Source organism: Symphodus melops (genome assembly GCF_947650265.1).
Source record: "Symphodus melops genome assembly, chromosome: 10".
NCBI lineage: Eukaryota > Metazoa > Chordata > Actinopteri > Labriformes > Labridae > Symphodus > Symphodus melops.
In genome coordinates, this window is record NC_136700.1 from 3,054,929 (window position 1) to 3,070,152 (window position 15,224).

Below are 15,224 nucleotides of genomic sequence, written 5' to 3' on the forward strand. Positions count from 1 at the left end.
ACTAGTATTGATGTAGGCCGTTATCAGGTTAGATTAAGGTTTTCTGTATTACCAATAGGGTCTGGGAGACTTACCATCACACTCAGATTGCAGGGATCAAATGGACATCGGATCTAAAGAACTCTGACGCCTCGACTCTGCTCCTTTAAAATCGTCACCTTTGAGCTGTGAAACTGGCGCCCAACAGGTGCTCGGTGGGCATCACCAGGAGGAGAACTCTAAGAAGGAGAGAAACTGAGGTATCATATATCCACATGATTAATGCACTGTGATGTGGTAGTGTTTGGCAGCGTCAACTCAACTTTTGATTGTTTGAAGTCGTCCTGAGAAACAACAGGATCGTATGATCCTTGCGAGAGGAACGTACGGACATATTTCAGCGAGGCGAAATTCAAGCTGGTCACGGCCTATCATCTGGATGGAGCGCATGTCATCTCTGTGCGGGTACCCATTGTGTCAACGGGCCCTCTGCCACATACTTCTATGTGCCCCCTGTCTCTTCCGTCTGTCTCTCCATTACTCCATCCCATAATTACCTTCTGCACTTCACTCAGTGAACCCAATCCCTCCTTTGCCTGTCTGCCAATTCCTCAGATGTTCAGAGAGAGCCATGTCATTAGCCCGCTGAGAAGGGCTGGCCAGAGGATTCACTGTCTGGACTGTTCTTACAGAGCCGTCTGTTTCAGTCCCACAGCCTGTATGTGTGTTTTCACAAATTGCATTTAACACTGGCCCCCAAAACAACGTTCTGATTTATTACGCATGGGTTACATTTCTGTGGTCTGATTATCTCACATTGGAAAACTGCTGTTGCTGAGGCTGTCTGCTTCAATGGTGCCTGTTCATCCTCAGGCTTCAGTTTATCTCAGCTTAGTGCGAGAATGTCGAGATAAGAGATGAGTAACCAGATAGACAGTGTGACTGCTGAGGTTGCAAATGAGCGCTGTCTCTGCAGGGAGGGAACCTTGAATTCCAGCATGGGAACATCCAAATTTATCCCGTAAAAGGTGATGACAGAACTGAGACAAACATCCTTTCAAAGACAAAGTTCTATGTATGTCAACAAAGCTCAGGATACTAAAAGCAGCGTCATTTTTCTGTCATGATCCATGGGATTATTTGTATGGAGGTGGGGTGTTTTCGGGGGTATGAACAGGGGAGACTTTTCCTCCATGCAGGGGTCTAAAATATCAAAGCCAGAGGGCCGTGGGGAGGATAGAGAGGGTGGATGCAGCAGGAGGGTTTCAGGGTGGTGGGGGTTGGCTTTTGTTCCAACCCCCACCACCAGGATCCCCTGAAAAGATCACCGAGCAGGCTGATTTGTCACGGCTCCGAGCTCTTCCCTCTGATTGGTTACGGCGGGCCAGCAGATGTTGGAGCTGCAGCAGGGGGTTCGAATGATTCCAGATCCTCGCTCTCACACCGCGGGACGGTCTCACAGCACCAGCAGCTCCCACACACAACCTGCTGAAGTTGGGGCCCACAGGCTCACAACAAACACCACTCGCTCGGGTGACTCTCAATGACTGACACACTCTCACCAATGTTCACTTCAGCTCCTTTACAACAAGGAGGAACAGAAATGTTTCCCTCTAAACTACGTTTGCTTCTGAAACTCATTCTTAGTGTTAAATGACCGTGTATGAATCCACTTTGAGGTGCTATTGACAAACTTAACATCTCGTCCTGGGGTCACAGCTTTACTCCAATTCTTTCAGAGCTACGGCTTCTGATATGAGCCGACTTCTTTTTCCAAACGTACCCAGAATTTATCATTTAGAAATGAGATGTGTTGTTTACTTGAGAAGTTCTTGATCTAACGTAAATGAAAGAGCTAAAGTTCTTTTAAACTTCTTTACCGCCAAATAAAGTTTCATAATCACAACCAGACTTTTCCGCGTGATTCAGGTCTGCTTGCATATTTTCCTTACAGAGCTAAGTGAGCAAGATAAAAGGAAAAAGATGCCTCAAGTTTAATATTCCATCAACCCCCGTTAAGTGAACTAATTAGCGTGATCAGAGGGATTACTCGCCTGTGTGTCATTTAAGTGATTCTGTTTCCCATCTTGATAGCTCTGCAGCTCTTTATCCCTATCTTTAGCTCCTCTGCTTCAGCAGATAAGAGCACAGGCCGGACACAGTGGTCTTGTGATGCAGAGTCCAACCTACTGATGCCTCAGCTGGAAAACGCAATAGGCTCTGCAATTTGCTCAGGAATTGTAATTGCTCTGCTCTGCATTAGCAGGCTGATTCTTGCCGGGGGGATCTGGGTCCAATACAAACCCTTTCTGGCAGAGTTAGACCGGCAGATATGTAATCTGGAAAAATCTGCAGGGTCTGGATCTGAAAACAGTTCCCATACTGTCCCTCCTCGGCTTGGCTGGGGCCGAAGAGTAAACGGCCATTTGGATCGTCTTCTGCCTTTCCCCTGTCTCTTCTTGACGTGTGTTTTCATAGACAACAACAACAAACACAAAAAGATCAGAGTGAAGATGAAAACAATGGCAACATTCAAAATAAAGCAATGAATCTCTAACAATTTTCTTTGCGATATATTGACCTGGAACAAGTCTGAAACAAATCATCAGTCCAAGGTTAAATCAGTTCATGTATTACAAATCTCCACAAAACTCTTTTTTATTTCTTTTTCCGGATTCCTAATAAAAGATCAGATTTAGTTTCTGATTTCATCATGTTTACAGTTCTGGCAGGGGTTAAAAGTAAGAGTGAGCATGTCAGTGTGTGCGTCGTTCACACACAACAGAAATAAGAACATTCGGAAAGCAAAAAGACAACGTTCAAGAGAAAACCCCACGAGATTTATGGGTCAATTTAAAGCATTGCATTTCCTCATACAGAAATAAAACAGATGTAAGACGATCCTGATGGCAGCGGTTTTATTGACAATACGGCCATGGAAACCTTTTAGCCTAACTCTGGTCAACTGCCATCAAAAATGAAGAGCAGCAGTAGAGTTTGGCAGGATATTCTCATGACTACACTAGGTGTGTTCATCAGAACCAAACAGCAACATCCCAGAGGCCCCAGAGCTGGGACCGTATATGTGTTTAAGGTTGATTTAAGATATGAAGTTTGTTTTGTGTTATTTCTCTGCATGGCATATTTTCTGCTTTGCTTACTTGTTCCTTCTATATTATGCTGCATGGTTTTAATTTTCCTGAGGTTACAACCCCTGCAGAGACCAGCGGTTAATGCTGAGGGACTTCAAGCAGAAGGTGCACACAGGAAGGAATTTCTGATGGATTGAAATAATGAACAGTTGAGTTTGTCAGTGTTAAAGCCAACAGGTCAAAGGGCAACGCTTCTCCCTCAACAGACAGAAGTTGTCTTATCCTCTCAGAATCAACTTGCTGCGGCTCCGATGCGTGTGCAAGCTTCCTCTCTTTGAAGCTCGGCGCTCCCGTAGGTAAAGCATGGCGTGACTCGAGCCGAACAGGGTGAGGAGACCTATGGGGGGGGAGATGTTCTGGTTGTGGTTATCGGAGCGCTATGCTGGCATCCAGGCAGCACAGCATGTTAGAGAGATAACAGGCCTTCAAGAGGGGGAGTGGGGAGAAAAAAAAAGAGTCAGACCATCCACCTTTTAATACATTGTGACCGGGCCTCCACCCGGGTCGTGGACAATTGAAGTCTGAGCCAGTAATGCACATCTGTGCCTTATTTTATTGCTGTTCAATTTTGCTTTGGTATGTGCAGCAGGCAACAAACAAAGCACAGTTCCACCTTGTTCCCATATTCCTGAGTGCCCCCTCCTCCCTCCACATGCCCCCTCTCTCCCCCCATGTGGAGACCCATTTGGACACACATAGGGCTGCATTACGGAGAATGCAAAGGTACAGATCTTATATTGAAGCAGCATTCCAGCGAAGCCCCCACAGGGTAGATGACAGGGTTTTACTTAAAAGAAAAAATGCATGCAGGGGGAGACTTCAAGTCTGAAGAGGATATTAGAAAAATACATTGGAAAAAGTCCCCTCCGGCAATTTTTTTTTTCACTTTCAGAAACAATTTTGTACCTTTCCTTCAGAGGGAAAAGTGTGTTCAGTGTGGAGGGGGCAGGAGGAAGGGAGGGATGCTGTTTTTTTTGCGTAGGTCTGAAGTGCAAAGGACGTAATGAAAACCAACTGGCAGGCCGTCACTATCTATCTATCCTGCTGCAGGAGTGCATTGACATGGAGAGGAAAAACAGGCCCTTTCCTAATCCAGCCAGGCCTGCACTCCCCCCCCCCCTTTCCTCTCTCTCATTGTATTTCATTTTCAAGATAGAAAACAGCTCTCCAACTCAGATAATGTTTTCACAAAACAAGAGAACGGCTCACAAACTGGTGATGATTTGCACTGTCTAACTTTTCCTCAGGCTATGAATGTCTTTGTCTGAGACTAAACTTTCAAAGAAACATTCACTGAAAACTTTCAACTTGTATCTGATCTACATCTTATGAGCTCAAAGTCCCCATAAAAAGATTTAGAAGTTGTGAATCTTCCATTTTTATTTAGATGGAAATATAAAATCTTTCCCAAAAATAAATGCATTTGACTATGTGGCCCTGAATATCTGTATGTGCAGAGAATCAGTAATACATAAACCGACCCCCAGTTTTGCTACGTCCCACCTGGCTGCATGGTGAAAGCGTTCTTTGGTTGGAATTCAAAGATTTTCCTGCAGCGGGGGGTTCAGTATGCAGGTTGATAACACGCTGAAGGGAGCTCTTTCACACTCAAACTGCTTCCTAATCCAAACCGCGCCAGCCAAACCAACAAACCCAATATTAGTTTTCCTGCAGCTGGCGAGTCAGAGTCACAAACATGGGCATGTTTGATTGATTGTTTGTTTGCAGCTTCTGAGCTCTGAGAGGATGCCTCTCTCTCCGTGAGGTGGGAGGTTATATTTGGAAAAGCCATAAAGAAACAAACAAAGAAAACAATAACAACAAAAAGTCTTCATTACTTCAATTATTAATGATTCATTATTATTAATTAAAGGGGTATTGAAGTGATATCAACAAATCATTTCTGACTCTAAAACAACAACAGATATATATTTTATACATTTAATTTCCCCAGGTATGTAATTGAAAGGCACACTACTTGCATACTCAATCAGATTAAACAAGACAAATACATTTTGCAAGATCTTTGCAATCCAAATCATATTTGCTAAATGTGTAGGTGGATTTACAAAATACTTCAGCTGTTAATCAAATGATTATGCTGACATTCAGGTGTAGCTAACAAGAGTCCGAGGCACACAACACATGGCAGTATAGTCGCTTATTTTTAGCTCATGATGCTAACTTTAACTATACGTATTGCTCCTTGCAAACTGTCATTATCTACCATTTTTGCCAACCCACTGTCTTTACCAGCAATTAGCATCCTCGTGCTAGAAGGACTGTTGCAACATAATTTAAACATCGAAGGCTGTTTGACCGAAAAATATAACTGCAGAAACATATTTCCACACTTGTATTGACTCCATAAGACTACAAACGGTCAGAGTAATGCATGTTTATGTTGTCCCATAAACTAAATCAGACTTGCAAAAAGTAAAATAGCAATCAATCAAATCGTAAAACTTACAGCAGAGGACGTCTTTAAAACATCATTCGGTGAAACTGTGATAATAGATTAATATTTGCGTTCCTGTTGGCCACACTTCCTTGCTGCTGAGGTGGAGGTCGGAGCAGGCCATGCATGAACGAGGACAGCGGTGGTTGTGGGAACGACACAGTCCGATAGTGGAGGCTAGGCGTCAGGGACGTCGGGCGGTCGTAGTGCCAGATCACCTCGCTGAAGGTGGGGGGGAATCCGTCTTCTACCGGGACATGGAGTCCTGGAAGAAGGCGAGTTAACTGGCTTTGACGTTATCTCAGTCTGGCTTTAAGTGAGCTTTTCCAGCAATGACTCAGTTTGCCAAGACATTTTACAGTGAACTCCTTTCTTTCAGAATATGACAGTAAGAACATTTATTTTTAAGGTTATTGAACTGACATTGGACTGGGAAAAAGGCAAAATTATTTTAAAACGACATGAGCTTCAACACTCACAAACTTCAGTCAACATGATTATTATAAAACTATGATTATTAATAATTATGAAACCATCAGAAAAGGTACTTGATGCAGTGAGAGGCAGCACAGAGGGACCTGTGGTTGTTATGAAACGTTTATGGCTGCTGCTCTGCAGTTAAACGTTTGTTAACACTCCATCTACCCTTTCCCTAATCATCAGTCATTAGTAAAGTGCAACAGGCTCCTCTCATTAAGCTGCCTCGGCTGACAGGTAGAGAGAGCCTTTCATTCTCTGCCCGTTTATTATTGCCTTCTTTAATGAGCACTTAGGCCCATCACCTCCACTCTGTGATTTATTGCGTTTTCAGCAGAGATCAGAGGCCCGGGCCTGTTGCGCGCCTGTGAAGCCGGCAGTTTTTCCTGACACCCCAGGCCGGCCTGGGCAGTGGGGCGACACAGCTGGGCCCAACATGGCAAGAGGTGTGAACTCCCCGGGCTTAATGAGCTGATGCGAGAGGCGGATTACAGACGGGGTCAGAGGTGACAGGACCTGGGATGCAGAGCCTGGTCTTAATATCCATGAGGCAGATTAAACCAGAAGAGATTTAGTCCTTAGTCTCTGAGAAGTGCTCAAAAGAAAATGTTGACCTTTTTACAAGTAAACCCGTGTCTATCATTCTCTGCACATTTACAAACATCTACAATGACCTCTGCAGGATACTAATGTAACATGTGGGATCGTTATCGTTGTCGTTGGGACGATAAACGGATATTTCAACCCAAAAAGAAAACTTATTTCCCTCTGACCTTCATGTGCATAATGCATAAACGATTTCTGAAATAACTTCACGAAACAAATAAGCAGCACAATCAATGTGCTCTGCAGTGAAAGGATTGCACTGCGGGTTCAAAAGACCAGTGTTTATCTCATTATCTCCTGACTTCCCCTGACTTGACAGCCCTCTGATTACAAACAGACTGTACAGTAGCAGAAGAGCCTCTCATTAGAGTAAATATATGTGTGCAGCCGCAGCGTAATCAGTAAGTAGAGTTAGGGCAGTTATTAAAAGTTCATATTATGCAGAGCAGGCTGCTGGGAGAAAGTCTAACACAAGTCTGTTTGTTTGTTTGTTTTAAGACAATGTTGTCCTTCATTCTTATTGAGTACGGAGTATATTTGGGAGTTAAAAATGTGCTATCAATGAGGTCATCAAACGAGGTTATGTTTATGACAGCTACATTAACTGTTTTTATGTTGTTACATGTATTGTCTGTGTTGCTGTTTGCCAGTATCCGAGACACATTTCTCTCTAGGGAGACGAATAAAAAAAACCTTGATGTTCAAACTGATGTAGCGTGTCTTATTAAGCTGATATTGATACTAGAAGGCACATTATGGAAGCTACACCTGCATACTTGAACACCCATCATTTAAAACATTTTCTTCCTTCATGACTGCTGTTATCTTCACTCCCGTCCTTTCAGCATCAGAACGTTCACTTTTAAGTCAATGCCTCGTGTCCTGAACACACAGCTGCACATTTACTGAAGATCAAACTTTAACACACGTTCTTCAGAAATAACATACAAGCATGCCTCTATATTTATCTGTAACAAATTCTATGCGTACGATGACATTTCTACGCTAATGTTCAAAAAATGAGTCACCAATCTGTAGATCGAGTCTTATCCATCTGTTGATGTTTCCTTGTACGCACATCCGTTACAGACTGTGTTAATAACAGAGGTGGGGATGAAGAGGAAATGATCCCTCAGAGGTCGGGGTGACGATGCCCTGACCCTGAGAGGAGATCTACCCATGAGCACCTGGGGCGAGATCGGCCATTAATCATGAAGTCCAGAGGCTGGCACTCGTTGTAGTGTCAGTATCAAATATTCCTCAGTTGCCTCTGATTCCCTCAGTATTCACAGAGGTGAACCTGAGCTGCATGACTGTTCCCTCTTGTGCCATTTATCCCCACACAGAAGATTTCACCTGCTCTATCTGGATTTTAGCCAATTTGTACGGGCTGAAATACTGGTGTGTCCTGTTTTTGAATTACTAATCTTCTTAGGGTTTTTTTTTATTTTTTATAAATCTGATGGAAATAAATACCCTCAGGAATGAAAGCTGTTTAAATATTGGACCTTTGACATCCAATTTCTAAAGATCCTAAATGCAAGCTTCACCTCTGAAATTACCAGAGCAATTATAAGAGATCAAATTTGACAAGTTATTTTGACCTCACAATAACCTCATACCGAAAAAATAAACCAGAGATAGGCAAATAAAAACTTTCAATTAGGCTACACATTTGAAAAGTGTTCCCCATTTGAACCACAAAGGAGTGGTTCAACCTCAGTAATTCTGTCTTTGCAAACATTTGCGAGATCTGCAGCAATTGAAACCATATTCCACGCTTCAATTATGTTAAGCCCCAAATGTTCCATGTGCGGACTCACCACATCTCATTTATCCACTTCACTGCACTCCATTTGATTTTGAGTATACACCTCTGCAGTGACCTCAGTTCATCAGGCCATGGAGGCAGAACGAGGGAGGAAGTCCAGCTAGCCCATGCTGCGCTGGGACATTAACTCTTGGAGCACACAGGCCATGAAATATATGCCTCTTTAGAGAGGGCTTTATATTTGCCTTTAACAGGGCTGTAAACTGCCTCTCAGTGCCCTGATCAGGAGACCACAGGCACAGTGACACCCGCTTCATCAGCTCACCTTCCACTGTCCATCACACTGCTGAACAAATGGGATACAGGAAGTACATATGAGAACTCAAAAAGTCCTCAATATTCAGTGGTTGTGGGGACTTTTGTCAAGCAAGCCTAATTTGAAACAGGGGCCTTTTTCAGACAGCTCTATCGGGCTCCCACTTGTCTTTCCAGCTGTCCCCTGAGAGCTGCGATTTATGGAGCGAAGAAGGGAGCGCTGCCTGCAGGATGGAGCAGATTGTTCACGGATCTAACTTGTCTCTCCGGCATGAGGGGGAGACGGGCAGAGCCGGGTGAGATAGTATGACATACAGGAGAGAGAAAAAACAGATCGTTATGAAGACATCAGTGTCTTCAGCTCACATCTGCCCAAGATTTCTCAGCAGTCCATCCTGTTCCGGGAGAAGAGTCACTCCTCTGGGGTTTGATGGAACCCCACAAATCCCTCATGTCTTGTCACTTATTAGATAGTCATCATGGTAGCATGTGGCTGGATAGACAAAACATATATCAATATAATTACATAAATAAAAACTTAAAGTATAATGTTGTGAGACGTGAACAGCACGTGAGAGTGCACACACTGTCTTTGTTTACTCTTGCTCCAGTTTCCTGTGGCTCCATGGTGATTATCTGCTGATTATCTGTCGATAATCTGCAGGGATTGTGTGCATGGACGCTGGTCCAAAAATCGGAAGAGAGATTTATGTTATCTTCCTAGGTGTGTTTGATCAATGCAAAGCACAAACACGAGTGATAGTTCTCTCGCAATGAGGGCACAGTCCTGGAAAAAAGGATGAGGGCAGCAGACACTCTCTATCACAAGCTGACATCCGGGCTTCGGTTTCAAATTCTGCTTATCAAAATCTGATCTCTGCATCTTGTTCAAATCCCCAAAAAACAAACAAGCATGATGGCATGATGAAATATCTTCCAGAGGATTGTATGTTGCACTTTAGCCCTCTACTCATACCAAAGCGCTTTGTGGATTATTTTGGCACCTGTGGGAATGTCAAACCTCCAAAGCCACAAAGAGATAAGTTTAAACATTCAAAAATTTTGGGCATTCGCTCTCCTAAAGGTTGACAAATGTGCTCGGCAAAAGCTGCGTTCAGGAATGTCTGCTGACAGCTTCATGACCTTGTCTAAAAAACACTGATGGATGGTGTCCTTCTTGTCAGTGCCAGCTGCTAGATGTTTGTGCATTTGCATTTTGACATCTATATCTAAAAGTCTCTCTGTTTGTGTGTGTGTGTGTGTGTGTGTGTGTGTGTGTGTGTGTGTGTGTGTGTGTGTGTGTGTGTGTGTGTGTGTGTGTGTGTGTGTGTGTGTGTGTGTGTGTGTGTGTGTGTGTGTGTGTGTGTGTGTGTGTGTGTGTGTGTGTGTGTGTGTGTGTGTGTGTGTGCATGTGTGCAGATGAGAGCTTTACCAAATACCAAGTCCTTGTCCCTGACCTCAAATATTTGATACATTCCAAAAACCTGAACAGATTTTTTTTTTTGTAAAGTGTTTCATTACTTAAACCCTGATAGATGGAAGCAGAGTTTAAACTTTAAATGTTGAACTTTAAAGTTTTGACCACTAACACGACTGATTAAAGAAAGGAGTTAAATAACCCTTTTAATTTTTAATTTTTTTAATATATTTGTTTATAGTTTCTTAGCCTTATTTTTCTATTCACAAAGAACCTTCAAGGACAGCTTAGGACTTTATTTCATGAATATATCAATAGAAAAGCTTCAATAAAATGGAAATGTGCTTTATACTTGCAGACTTTTTCTTTGTTTCTTTTGAAAGCAGCATTTATTTGATGAAAGCACAGAGGTCTTAAGAAGAGTGACATTCAGCCATGCATTTGACTCTTCTCCATTTTCCTGTGATAATGTTTTTCAGCTTATTTCTCTCCTTATATTAGGGGTAACATGGTGGTTGTCCCATGATGACCACTACATTTCCAGAGAACTAAAGAAAACGACTAAAATGAAACCAAATTAAATTATACAGAGGAATTATTTTATCTCTACCTTTCGCAATAAAAATGTCTTTTAATGAACAGATCCAAATTTGAGTGTAAGTTATAGTGCATTGAGCATTGATGATAAATTGCATATGACAGTGAGGTACTGGCTTCTTATATCTTAAATACACTGTTTTATTATTTGGAAAATTAAAATTGATCTTAAAAAAAACGTAATTAAAAGCTGCAAGCTTCATCGCATTGTATCAACCTTAATATTCATCCGACTCTTACACCCTGAATGGTGTCCATAACGGATCATATAGTGACCTGAGTCTGTGCACAACAATGAAAGGAGCACCACATGCACTGCTTGCACAAGAACACAATGAAGAGAGCTCTTTGAAAAGTCAGCGCAGAAGTTAGTTGGTAGAGAAAAAAACATGCTGAATGTGGGATTCAGGCTCTGGTAGTCTGTGTGGAGGTTATATGACCAGACGGCCTGCGAGTGAAAGAGAGTGTGGTGACCTCTAACAGCTCCATGACTCCAGTCTGGGGCTTTAAAATCCACACGCCGGGGTCCTGGATTGAACCCACAGCAGCCTCACTTCAGTATAGACAAGGCCGCCCCAATGGGAAACTGATTGTTTATTTAACTACTGTTTTATGGAATACCTAGTGACAGGAAGTCCTTAAAACAGCAGCAGTTACTATTTATATAGTCCCTTTTCGGAGTAAACACACTTGCTCGCCCCTCCTCCCTCCAACAGACACCCTGCCGTTGAGGAATGCACCCATTCACAAGCTGGTGGCCATCTTGGAAGCTTGCCTCTCACTTCCTGTTTCCATGGATACACTCCAGTGCTACGGGAGATGATAAGCACTAGCAGTCCCAGGTCCTAATCCTCTTCATCTAGCTCATTTTCTACATCACTTCATGCCATTCAGAACGCACTGCGAGAGCCAGTTAGCTGCAACAAGCGACACCTTTTTACGAACATAATCCCCGGAATCAGAGACGCATAGACAAAAGGGGAAAAAAAAGCTGATACGTTTTTGTTTATGTTTTGTTGTTTAGATCCAGCAGCTAGGAAACCAATCAGGCTAAAGCTGCACTGATTTGAAAACACAACAGGAGTCTCAGTGGCTCTGGGTTTAGGTTTCGCATGAGTCTGGTATACACATGTTTGTGTGCAGCGATGGGGCAGCTGTATTCTGATCTGCTCCTCCAGCACTGCCTCATAAATCACAAGGTCACATGAGCCTGTGGGACCAGAGGAAACATCAGTGTTAAACAGGAATGATAGTTCACTTCAGCCTCTTCCTGCTCCACTGCTCCCCTGATACCCACTACAACCTCCTCCCGAATGCTTTATCATGACAGCTTCATGTCAGGGCTGATCTGCTTGTTGGGGATGAGAGCGGAACAACACGTCCGGACGATTTAGGGATCCATTTAAAAACGGAACTAGAAGGAAGTGATGTAGAGCAGACACAGAGAGCAGAACACAAGCCTTCATGGCCATGCATCAAGAAAATCCTGTAGAAAAAGGACTGTTGATCAGTTTCCTTACATTGATTTAGAAATATTTGACTGAAATTGCCTCACATTGGTGTCTGAATCTCAAGAATCTTTGAATCAAATGTGCCCAGCCCATTTGTGTTACCTCTTATATCTGGAAAGGTTCTGCAGAATCGTAATGCTCAATTTGCTTGACTTGACGTTGCTCTCTTTGGTTTGCTTCCTGATCTTCCGAAGGCAGAGCAGGGTTTATGTATTTTTTTTTTAGCTGTGAAAAACTAAAGCGCAACAGTGACAGAGTCAAAGCGTGAGCTCGGTTGCACTGTGCGCTTCTCACGGAGGCAGGATATGAGACAGGAGAAGCTTTAAAGATGGTCAGAGGAGGCACAGGGTCACTGCAGAGTCAGGAGGGACACTTGGGATCGTTGTACATGGTGAAGTCCGGGGAGACGTGTGAATAAGTGAGATGTTACAGACTGATGAAATTCCCAGAGAGCCCTCGATGGATAATGTGATCCCATCCCACCACAGTGATGCAGAAACCAGATGGAGAGAGGTGCCTTCGAATTTCTCTCTTTCTTTTACACATCCATGAACACACACACACACACACACACACACACACACACACACACACACACACACACACACACACACAAACGTGATACTTGAACCTACAGAAAGACACACACCCACACCCACACTCGTTGCACACACCTGTCCAACTACAAGATATACAGCCCTCCGAGGGGAAATCCATTTAGTCTATGTTGTAAAATATTGTGATTTTTCTCACCCTCATATATATCTTCGCCTGGACAAAGTTGTCCATGTCCAATAAAAACTTTTTAGAAAAGAGAAATAAATGTCCTTTTGTCAAGGTCCTATGAAAAAGAATATCCCACTAACCCTGCATCAGCACTTCAACTGGTAAGGGAACTTGTTCAAATGTAGTCCCAGTCTGAGGTCTAACAAACAGGCCTTGGTATTCTGTGAATCCACAAACCCTCACTTGCTCAAACAGAGGGATGGTACTCCTGTTATCTGGAAGTGCCTTTTAATAGCACTGGGAGTCTGGCGTCCCTTGGGCCCCTGCTGACAGAGTCAACACAACCTGGGGCTGCTTTGCAGGTCATAAACACTTTGTTGACAGTGGTCAGAGGCTTATTATCCTCAGAGCAAAGGACGTGAAGCCGGAGGTACCAACTCCAAACAATCCCAGCCTGTTAGTACAAAGCCCTTGTTAGCAGGTCTCCTGTCACCTTCCAGCATAAAGCACAATCAGGTGTGTGTATTAGAGATTGTGTAAAGTGAAACTTCGTCATTCTGTTTCTAGCTTATGAATTGCCTCCAATAAGTCACCTTTTATTGGCTGAATGTGTTGTTGCGGTGTATTGATATTTGATCAGGAAACACGATTCATATCAGTCCAATGTGGGCCAGAGGTCACTGCTGTTTTGTATTTTTGCTGCTGCTGCTCTCAGTGAGAGGCTCGCTGAAGCTGCTGCAGCTCAACAGTGCAGCGCTGGCAGCTCCACACAGATAAGTGAGTATGTACCCCAGGGGGTCAGAGACAGCCCAGCTCTGAGTGGATGAGAAGTGTCTGTGCTGTCAGCTTTGGTTCCCAGCGTGGCCTCTCCTCCTCGGCCGCTCCTCGAGCCCCCACCCGGCCCCCCCCGCTCCCTGGCCCTTTGTGTGTGGACCCTGCTCCCTGTGGACTCACCGCTCTCTGGCCTTTCACATGCGACTGTGTCCAATCACCCCGCTCACCCCCCTCTGAACCCGCAGCCTCTGTCTCCATCTCCAACCAGCTCCTGACCCTGACACACAAATGGCCATCACTAAGATGAGGAAAATGGATCTCTGTATTTAAAAGAGAAATGTGGCTGTCGTTTATCAGAAGTTTGTAAATCATTAGTGTTATCATAACGCCAACATGTCATGGAGCAAGTCTGTAAAAATTCAATTCATCTTGTCAATATCCCCCTCCACTATCAGGATTGCTGTTATTTATGAAAGTGAATCATTAATAAAAGCTGCTTTCACCCCAATAATCCAATAAGTCTACAGTTCTGATTTTTTTTCAGGACGGCAATACCAAAATATGTAAAACATACTAAAAATAACAGTTTGGGGTGCATATAATCACTTTTAGTGAAACTACAAGCAAACATAAGTGAAAAAAAAAACAGACAGCCACTCCTGTGAGGAAAAACAAAGTTGAGGCATCCGTCCTTCATCAGTGCCGTCTTCACCCCCCCCCCCCCCCCCCCTCCATGTTGTTTTGCTTCTCCTCCTGTGTCAGAGGTTTGCTGGTTTGTTGGTTTTGGCCCTGACTGCCTTAAGGCCGGGTCTGGGTCGACCCAGCCTCAGGAGGATTGGATCACACCTTCCATGGCAGTCAGCTGTCAGATGCAGAGCTGCACCTGCTGTCTGAAGCAGGGTGGGCCCACCGCTGCCGCCGCCTCCACCCGGCCAACGCTGGAGCACATAATTACTGCCTCAAAGATGATTAGGCTGTTTACTCATGGCCATACGCACAACAGATGACTGTTAGCTCCCTCTGCCCCTCCTCTCTCTCTGTGATGATGAGGAAATAGCTGCAGCCAACCAACATGCAGACCATCCAACCAACAGGTCTGATGCCAGAAATGACCCATAGCTATTAGCTGTTCAAACATCCCCCTCCCAAATAACTTTATCCAGTTCAATGGACCCAGTGAGAGCTGGTTTCATTTACCCGGCAACTGGGGTAAAAAGCAGGAACAGGCTTTATGACTTTGAGGCTGTTTGTGCAGATGAAACCACCACAGCCCTGCAGAGAGGGAGATTTACTCTCTTCTATATAATATCTTGTTTTAAATATAAAAACAGGATTTTCATGCTGCTCAGAAATTCTTGAAGAAATACCGATATGCAAAATTCATAGATGTAAGGGTGTGTAAAATAATCCCCCCCACTCTGCCAATTAGTATGTCAGTCCT